General features: G+C 40.8%; 1 long non-coding RNA gene and 5 other non-coding genes across 6 annotated transcripts; 1 reads left to right on the forward strand and 5 right to left on the reverse strand.

The window, feature by feature from the left end:
* Window positions 1-1,700: 1,700 nt before the first annotated feature.
* Window positions 1,701-1,773, forward strand: trnav-uac. The gene has a single exon. It is a non-coding gene; the product is annotated as a tRNA-Val (tRNA).
* A 1,415-nt stretch (window positions 1,774-3,188) lies between these two features.
* trnav-uac lies at window positions 3,189-3,261 on the reverse strand. The gene has a single exon. It is a non-coding gene; the product is annotated as a tRNA-Val (tRNA).
* A 551-nt stretch (window positions 3,262-3,812) lies between these two features.
* On the reverse strand, window positions 3,813-3,885 carry trnav-uac. The gene has a single exon. It is a non-coding gene; the product is annotated as a tRNA-Val (tRNA).
* Window positions 3,886-4,233: 348 nt separating this feature from the next.
* Window positions 4,234-6,285, reverse strand: LOC116410351. Its single transcript, XR_004222316.1, has 2 exons — window positions 6,184-6,285; window positions 4,234-4,426 (listed from the first exon to the last, which is right to left on the reverse strand). It is a non-coding gene; the product is annotated as an uncharacterized LOC116410351 (long non-coding RNA).
* A 3,048-nt stretch (window positions 6,286-9,333) lies between these two features.
* On the reverse strand, window positions 9,334-9,406 carry trnav-uac. The gene has a single exon. It is a non-coding gene; the product is annotated as a tRNA-Val (tRNA).
* Window positions 9,407-9,960: 554 nt separating this feature from the next.
* On the reverse strand, window positions 9,961-10,033 carry trnav-uac. Its single transcript has one exon. It is a non-coding gene; the product is annotated as a tRNA-Val (tRNA).
* Window positions 10,034-10,057: the final 24 nt, after the last annotated feature.

Raw genomic sequence — 10,057 nt, forward strand, 5'->3', positions numbered from 1 at the left:
TTTTATCAGTTGGTGAAAGAATTCCCAATTTAATAAATACACTTCTAAACATTCCACATTTTTTTCTGTGAAGAGCCCTAATTTCACACATTGATAAATCTACTCATAAAGGTTTTGCATGTCCCCCTTATTATGTATTAATTCTCATACACTGCACTTGTGTTTGCAAATCTACAGTGTTTAACAGCCTACTATGGCACACATGCCCTCCATTAAAGCAGCTGGCTGTATAATGTGCTGGGGGGGGCTACCTGGATATTTTCTATGTTAACTAGGCAACCCTGTAGCTGTCACTGGACAATTGCTTTCAGAAACGGAAGCAAGTGTAGTTCTGCTACATTGACAGCTGGAGGGCCATATGGAGGTCATTAATCAGGTTATGGCTATTATAAAAGAAGTGCCTGCACCTTTGGCTGGAGGTGGCTTTTGTTTAGGCACAGCTGATGGGTTTTTTCAGAAGTACAATTGCTTCCATGTAGGTAGGACATACAGTAGAAAGACATCAACCAAACACACAACCAGGGACAGAGAGGTTTGGCTTGTTTAGTGAAGTACTGTCTGTCTATGCTGACTGATCAATGAGTAAACCATACAATTTTTCGTTGGAAATTTGCCTTATAACTGCATTAATATTGCTGATGCTGATAACACCAAATTCTCACTTTTTCTTTACACTCCCACCCCACACTGCTCAAGAACTGTACATTTAAAAACAACACAAATTAGTCACTGATTTCTGATGCCAATTATTGAAAATCACATTCTCTTTTACTTTAGATTGACCATCCTTCCACCCCCAAATAAGCAGAACAAACTATGTGTATTTTCACAGTGGAATACTGGTTTAAAAAAAGCCCCACCCAATATTGTAAAATGCCACCATTTTATCACAGAACACAAGGGGTAGGCAGAAAAGGCAACTCCTCAGGGTGCAACAGTGGTAGTGTGTAGAATGTATCTATTCTGTCTTCCTTCCCCTAGTTTCAGCCTGTCTGAAAGACCAGGATTTGGAGCAGGGGTGGGTTTATGGTGCATGCGTTTGCCAAGGGGACCAGTGGTGTTGGAGGGATACATGGTACGGAGCGGGAGGTTGTAATTGGGGCACACACTTGCCTTGGGAACCCTCCACTTAAAAAAACAAAAAGGTGGCAGATTTACATACATTAATAGCAAATATGAACAATATGCAATAAACAGTTGGTCGGATATCATGTAGGATTGGCCACCTATTGTCTACTAGTAGGCATATGATACTGTTCTGGGAAAGGACCTTATCAGCAATGGAGGGAGAGAGAAAGAGGCTCCTGGGAACCTGCTATTGTACCCCTCCTCCAGATTCAAGGCTAATGCTTCTAAGGCACTCACATAAGCATCTTTAATATACAGTTACCCCTGTATAACAGCAGTTCTCAACCTGTGGGTCGGGACCCCTTTGGGGGTCAAACGACCCTTTCACAGGGGTTACCTAAGACCATTGGAAATCACATATTTCCGATCGTCTTAGGAATAATTATAAGAAGAACGCAAAAAATTTAAAAAAACCCATAAAAAAATAATGAAGACCAATTAAAAAGTTGCTTAGAATTGGTCTTTCTATAACATACTAAAAGTAACTTAAAGGTGAACCACCCCTTTAATCTTTTATGCTCCAGCAATATGGTAGGAATTGGTATGCCATCCTCACCTTACTATCATCATGTGGTTTCATAGTGTAGTGGTTATCACGTCTGCTTTACACGCAGAAGGTCCTGGGTTCGATCCCCAGTGAAACCAGGTTTTTTTTGTTGATATCCATACTGCAGTGCTTTCAACATGTTTTCATCGCTCTTTTGAAGAGAAAACAATGTTAAAATTATTATCTCCCTAAGGACAATGGCACACAAAGCAATGCTAGGGGGTTGGTAGTCTTCTAAGGGTAAGAACCCATGGAGCGGTTCAGTTGCCCGCAATAGATCTCTGCTATTGCGGATAACCAACCTCTCCAAAATGGCTTCCCACTGAGGACAATAGGAGTCGCTAGTGGGAAAAACTTTGCATCGCTTCGGTAATCCAAAGTCGCACGGTTTCCTCCTGCGGGCAACTTGACGTGACTTTGGGAAACAAAGTGGTGTGAAAGGCTTTCCACCAGCATCTCCTATTGTTGCCATTTCAGATTGGTTAGTTGCCCGCGACAGCAGAGATCTATCTACCTGAATTTCAGCTGGAATAAATCACTTAGAATAGCTCCACCTACTCATTTCAATGGTAATCACCTGGACTTGCAGGTACACCCTAAGGGTGATGTCAGACATGGCGTATTCTCGGCAAGCCGAAAAATGCTTGCCGAGAATACGCCCCGCTACTGTAAATGCGTCCAACCTGTGCCTACACCGGAATTAATGAGATACGCTCGGGTGCAGGCACATGTAGCCGAAATACACATATAAAACAGAAGACTTTGCATTCTCACACGTTTTTATGCGTATTTCTGCTACATGTGCCTACACCCAAGCATATCTCTTTCATTCGGGTGCAGGCATAGGTAGGGCGCATTTACAGTAGCGGAGCGTATTCTCAGCAAGCGTATTCCGGCTTGCCGAGAATACGCCACGTCTAACATCAGCCTATGGCTAAGGCTAAAGCCGCATTAAGTGTATCCCTGTGATAACATATCCATGTGAATGAATTGAATACGATTGGGTGAAGGCACATTTTTATGTGGATTTCGGCTAGATGTGCCTGCACTCGAGAGTATTCAATTAATTTGGGTGCAGGCAGGGTGTAAATAGACTTGCAGATTTCTGACTCTTAAACAGAGTTTCGTGTGACTAGTATAAAAATACTTACCTTCAGCCTTCTGCAGTGACTTGTAATATCCTTATATTTTACAATAGTGGGTACATTATTCACTATTTGTCATTATGGGTTTGAAGCTTTTCTACACATGCCAGTGATAAACATTCACAAGTACTGCAGCGTAGATGAAACTTTCATAGGACATGACAAATTATTCCAGTTGGCCCTATCGCCTAGCCTATATGGGGTCCTGGAACTCCTTAGTAATTTATAACATCCTCATATTTTACAACAGAAAGTACATTAATTAATCTATATGTGTAGTAATAGCTTTCTACATATGCCAGTGACAAGCATCTGTTTATATTTTTATATATAATTTTTTTCCATAGGGGTTGTCTAAACAATACAGCTGGTTTCACTGGGGATCGAACCCAGGACCTTCTGCGTGTAAAGCAGACGTGATAACCACTACACTATGAAACCATACCACACAGTTCTGTGTAACACTGTAATAAGAATTTGTAAAATAATAGTTTGACTAGTATTGCTGAAAAATTCCCATCTGACTGTTAATAGGCTTGTAGATCACTGATACTATTTTTATATATCTATATCTATAAATATATATAGTACTCAAGAGCCATTAACATCCTGCAAATGATATCCTTATTAACAGTGCTTAGTGATGTCATCAGTTATTATTGGTACTCAGTGATGTAATTTCTGTCACATTGTCACATTTTTATAATACACTTGTGTATTATAAAAAACAATGTACAACAATATACAATATTGAATTACAATATACAATATATGTATTTACGATGGTCTTAGGAACCAAAACATGACTCTTTTATGGTTGGGGGTCACCACAACATGAGGAACTGTATTAAAGGGTCGTGGAATTAGGAAGGTTGAGAACTAATGTTCTACACAAGCGAGTGATATACATCTATAAGCAAGTAATGTAGTGTGGGTGACACTTTTATAGGACATGACACATTATTCCATGGGGGTGGTCTTAATAAAACCAATGGTTTCACTGGGGCTCGAACCCAGGACCTTCTGCGTGTAAAGCAGACGTGATAACCACTACACTATGAAACCATACACAAGGAAGGTTGTGAGGGGCACTTGTATCACTGTAATGAGTATTCGATTTTTAAAGTAATAGTTTGATTGGAATTGCTTATTAGAAAAAAGCCAATCAGACTGTTAATAGGCTAGTTCTCTTGAACTTGGCCTCTTGGACTAATAAACGTTCATACATACATGTATATACATATGTATCTCATATTATTATTACTGACACATATTTATAAACACCAATGTACAAGCTCCTGCATTTCTGCATTAAATTCTAAGGACAGTAATTCACTATGAAAAGCTGACATTGTCTATTTATTTTATCAAATGGATAAGCCCTGTTGAAATATATTAACAGTTGTACTAAAATTTTGTTCCACATTTGCTTTATTAAAATAACTTTCATAGATTCATAGTATAAAAAGACAGGCGAATTGTTTCTGTAGGCCTCAGATCTCAGTCCTGAAATGTAGGCTTGTCCCCAACATCTCTTTCTGGTAATGGGTATCAAACATTTCATTCTGAGCAACAGTGAAATGATTCTTCCAGTCACCAGCCTCTCCTGAGACACACACAGAAAGGGGAAGAAAAAATTGTTTTTTAGCCACCAAAATATGAGAAACCACATATAACAAAACGGAAAAGCAAGGGTTTTAGTTGCACTCGGTAAGGCTGGCTCTCTCAGTATCTCAGTAAGCTCTCGGTTAGTGACATTACTAGAAGATAGTGACTTCACAGCGTCACCCCTCAAACTCTCAGAAGGATAAATCAGTGTTGTCATAGTTGGAAGTGGATACATTGGTCAGGGCTCTTCTTCCCTGTCTCAAGTTATACCAGGTCTGGTTCTGACCATGTCCACTAAAACCATTTCTCAAACACCTCTCTACAACTGACCAATGTGTCAGCAAGCAGCATCTCAGGGGAACAAAGGCAGTGTGGTTAGTATTAAAAGTAAAAGTATATATATGATATGTATGTTTGCATATTCATAATCATAATAATATACACAACTGTTACACGCGGACTGTATAGTGTCTGATGACCCTTGTTCCCCTTTATGATCCTATTTTCTTCTTACAGCATTTCACGCATCATTCCAGGAATAATAAGATATAAAAACACTTGTAATTCTTAATGTGTTGCTATCACTCTAAATTGCGTAACCAGATTGAGTTCCATATGGGGGCCCATAAAGAGGCAGTTTAGACAGCCTGTATAGTTTACTGTTAGCCTGTCTAGTCTGCTGATTCCTTCTATGGGCCCATGTGACATGTCATCGGATGATCTGAAATTCACAGTGCCCACACTTGTATTCCTCCCTCCACCTTACAATGAGATCTGCGTGTTCTCTTTATGCTAAAAAAAAAGCATCAGATACTGGTGTTCAAAAAAGTTGGTGTGGGAATAGAATATCAATTTTTTCTTCACTTGAAAAAAATCAGCGTTGACAAAGACAAAAGAGTTGATTATTTAAAGAGGAGTAGAAGCTAGAGTTAAGGTGCCCATACACCTTAAAGGAAAAATCACTTGGGGGTGCCAAAATGTTAGGCACCCCCAAGTGACTTTAACCGCTTACCTTGTACCCCGGGCTGGTACCTGGAGCGGATCGCTTCCTTCTTCCTGCTTCCGTTGCTGGAATGCCAGCGGTGGGCGCATGTGCAGTAGAGTGAAAAGCCGACTTTAATGTTTAAGTTCGGCTTTTCACTCTACTGCGCATGCGCGCGCAGCGAGTCAGGAAGAAGTAAGCGCCGGCAGCTACCCCAGGCTGGTGCTGTTCTCTCCTCACAGGGGCACCAGCCCGGGGTAAAAGGTAGGTGGTCAAAGTCACTTGGGGGTGCCTAACATTTTGGCACCCCCAAGTGACTTTGACTTTCTTTTTCCTTTAAGATCCACTTGCTTGGAGATGTCGCTAAGGGAGTGGATCTTCTCCCGATATCCCCCACGTACGGGTGGGCGATGTCAGGAGAATCCAGGCTAATTCGTTTTTGTCCTGGGGCCAAACGATCGAATTATTATGGCGGGTATAGGCAAAGTCGGTCCGGGGACCGCATCAATGTGCTGATGCAGTCCCCGATCCGATTACATTTTTTAACCTGCCTGATCGAAATCTGCCCGATTTCATACCAGAAATTGGTCAAGCAGGCCCGTCGGTGGCGCCCATACACGGACCGAAAAGCCCCTGTTTTTAAAGGTTATGAATAGAATACAATATATTGGATCTAGCTATTCATGGGCACTGTAGGGCAGCAGAAGACATAAGTACCCTTTTGTAAAAACGGTTTTATTCCTCGGGTAACTCAACACAGATATTGCTTTTACCCTTTCTCATGAAGGCAGTGTTGGTCTGGTTCAAAAGTTCATTTGGGATGGTTTTATAATTTGCCATGGTGTTCTTGCTCATTGTTTGGAATAAAGTGTGGTGAACAATCTTCTCCAGAACTTCCTCGCTCAACTCCCTCTTTAAGAAGTGCAGTATTTTTTTGATTTCTCTCTTTGGATCCTACAACATGGCATACACACAATAAATGCTTAGTACACATACTAAAAATATTGCTCTGTAAATATTGTTACTTTATTCAGAGGTATTTGTAGCTAAAAGTTAACTTAACACAAATAGAAAACACATATCAGGGACAGCTGCAAAACCCACATGACATGGTGGCTGAATGGGAAACATGCTAATGATACAAAGTATTGCTTAAACAGTGTCATAGCTACTTTTAGAGGGGTAAGGTAGGAGCAAACCAACAAGCCCTAGGGACAGATTTAGGCAAGGTAAAGTTGCCCAAGGCTGCCCAACGCCAACCCGCACTCCCTGCCACCACCATCTACCTACATAACCTAGCCTGCTCCCCACTGGCCAGATCCCAGGACTATGGCCCTAAGACTAACTAAACATGGGTTGTTTTCTCCACATAAATAAAGAAAAATCAATAATACTTCCAGTAGACCCTATACTGAACCCCCCCGATAACACCCATGGCCTACGCTGGGTTACTAAATTTAGATATCTAGGAATACAGATCTCACCCTCAACCACACCTTATATAGCCGATAACATTGACCCTCTCATCACTCAGTTCAAATCCACCACAACCTTTTGGGCCAAACTCCCCCTCACGCTATGGGGCAGAGTAAACATGTACAAAATGATTTACCTCCCCAAACTCCTGTACAAGCTACACAATTCACCGGTCTGGGTTCCCAAAAAGACCTTTCAAAAATTAAACTCAATACTAATTCCCTTCCTATGGGACAATAAGACCCCTAGAATATCCTGGAAATCCCTCACGGCCCTGGTGTCAGAGGGGGGACTGGCTCTCCCACACCTACACCTATATTTCCTGGCCAGCCAGTTATACTACATCCACACCTGGCTTCATGCAGATTAGAAAGACCCGGGATTCCTTATCCTGGCCCACCAGATTGGCTCACCAGAGGCAGTCCAAAACACTATATACAGAAGGCCCTCAGACTATCCTAGATGCCCCACAACAGTCACTGTCCCAGTTAGGGCATGGAAAGCAGCATCTAAATTACTCAATTATCTTACTCCCCCCATTTCTCCTTTCCTCCCCCTATGGAGCAATTCTAATCTACCGCACCTGCAGGGCCTCCAAGACGTACATTACTGGGCCCAAATGGGTATCAAGTACCTAGGCGATATAGTGGTTGAGGATAGATTTCCCACCCTGGAACAGCTTCAAGAGAAACTAGATAGACGGGACATCCAAATATTTCGCTACTTCCAACTCAGGCACGCCTTCAAAGCTCAATTTATGACACTGGAGCTAGCACCTACCCCCTCAAATATCGAGCTAGTATTAAGGAACCCCTGTACAGGCAAATTAATCTCTAGATTTTATAAAATTCTGCTGAACAGTATCTCCCCCCCTTTTAACACGGCCCGCTGCAAATGGCAACAAATAATTCCCAACATGACAAACGAACAATGGGATCTCAATTCGCAACAGACTAATACAATATAAGTTTATCCACCAACTGTATGTTACCCCCCTCAAACTGCAAAAAATGGGCCGCAGTCCTGAGGCCACATGCCCCAAATGTCACAACACAGGATCTGCTTTCCTACATCTAGCCTGGGAATGTCCACCAATCCAAAGCTACTGGTCTAGGGTAACTAAATACATGGCAGATAACTTGGGTCTTCCTAATCTATGCACCCCAGAGGTATGCTTGCTGGCCCAGATCGAAGATCTTGTGCCACTCAACAAAACCAGATCCCTATACCGAACTATTCTGTATTACGCTAGGAAAGTCATAATACTAAACTGGATGAGTAATAACGTACCCTCACCGGAATTATGGCAAACCCTCATTAATGCAGCGCTGCCCTCTATCAGACTCACTTATGAAGCTCGTGGGTGCCCCTTGAAGTTTGAAAGAATCTGGTCCCCTTGGTTGGAACTAAATCCTGGTATACCTGATGGGACATGAAGATCCCAGCTAATTAACCCGTACACCCTTAAACGGACCGCTATGTTAACTTCGCCCAATCCACTCAGTGTAATAATTACTGCAATAATGCCGCAAAATACGAATATCGTACTGCTCGCCTTTTGTATGGTAAACCTCTGTACAATGTTATCCTCACTATGTATGTAAACTGTACCATAACAAAGCTATGTACTCCCGTTGATCCCTCTTCCCCTTCCCCTTCCTTCCCACTTTTTTTTTAAAAAACAATAAAAATGAAACTTTCAAAAAAAAACATGGGTTGTTTCATCTTTCCTTAAAAGTCGTCATGGGTTTGTAGTGTTTCTACACATTAGTGATGAATGTCAGCAAGTAATGCAGTGTGGATGACACTTTCACAGAACATGCCAATTTATTTTGTAGGGGTGGTCTAAATAAAACCTGTGCTTTCCCTGGGGATTGAACCCAGAACCTTCTGCATGTAAAGCAGATGTGATAACCACTACAATATGAAACCAAGCTACTGACTAGGCTCATATGTATACTTATAACATAAATAGTTTAATTGATATTTATACTTAGAAACGATGGCCACCAGACTGTTAATAGGCTTGCAGATTTCTGACTCTTAAACAGATTTTCATGACTAGTATAAAAATACTTACCTTCAGCCTTCTGCAGTGACTTGTAATATCCTTATATTTTACAATAGTGGGTACATTATTCACTATATGTCATTATGGGTTTGAAGCTTTCCTACACATGCCAGTGATAAACATTCACAAGTACTGCAGCGTAGATGACACTTTCATAGGACATGACAAATTATTCCAGTTGGCCCTATCGCCTAGCCTAGCCTATATGGGGTCCTGGAACTCCTTAGTAATTTATAAAATCCTCATATTTTACAACAGAAAGTACATTAATTAATCTATATGTGTAGTAATAGCTTTCTACATATGCCAGTGACAAGCATCTGTTTATATTTTTATATATAATTTTTTTCCATAGGGGTTGTCTAAACAAAGCAGCTGGTTTCACTGGGGATCGAACCCAGGACCTTCTGCGTGTAAAGCAGACGTGATAACCACTACACTATGAAACCAAACTACACAGTTCTGTGTAACACTGTAATAAGAATTTGTAAAATAATAGTTTGACTAGTATTGCTGATTAGAAAAATTCCCATCTGACTGTTAATAGGCTTGTAGATCACTGATACTATTTTTATATATCTATATCTATATATATATAGTACTCAAGAGCCATTAACATCCTGCAAATGATATCCTTATTAACAGTGCTTTGTGATGTCATCAGTTATTATTGGTACTCAGTGATGTAATTTCTGTCACATTGTCACTTTTTTATAATACACTTGTGTATTATAAAAAACAATGTACAACAATATACAATATTGAATTACAATATAAAATATATGTATTTCCGATGGTCTTAGGAACCAAAACATGACTCTTTTATGGTTGGGGGTCACCACAACATGAGGAACTGTATTAAAGGGTCGTGGAATTGGGAAGGTTGAGAACTAACGTTCTACACAAGCGAGTGATATACATCTATAAGCAAGTAATGTAGTGTGGGTGACACTTTTATAGGACATGACACATTATTCCATGGGGGTGGTCTTAATAAAACCGATGGTTTCACTGGGGCTCGAACCCAGGACCTTCTGCGTGTAAAGCAGACGTGATAACCACTACACTATGAAACCATACACAAGGAAAGTTGTGAGGGG

The sequence above is a fragment of the Xenopus tropicalis genome, chromosome 4, assembly GCF_000004195.4.
Source record: "Xenopus tropicalis strain Nigerian chromosome 4, UCB_Xtro_10.0, whole genome shotgun sequence".
Lineage (NCBI taxonomy): Eukaryota > Metazoa > Chordata > Amphibia > Anura > Pipidae > Xenopus > Xenopus tropicalis.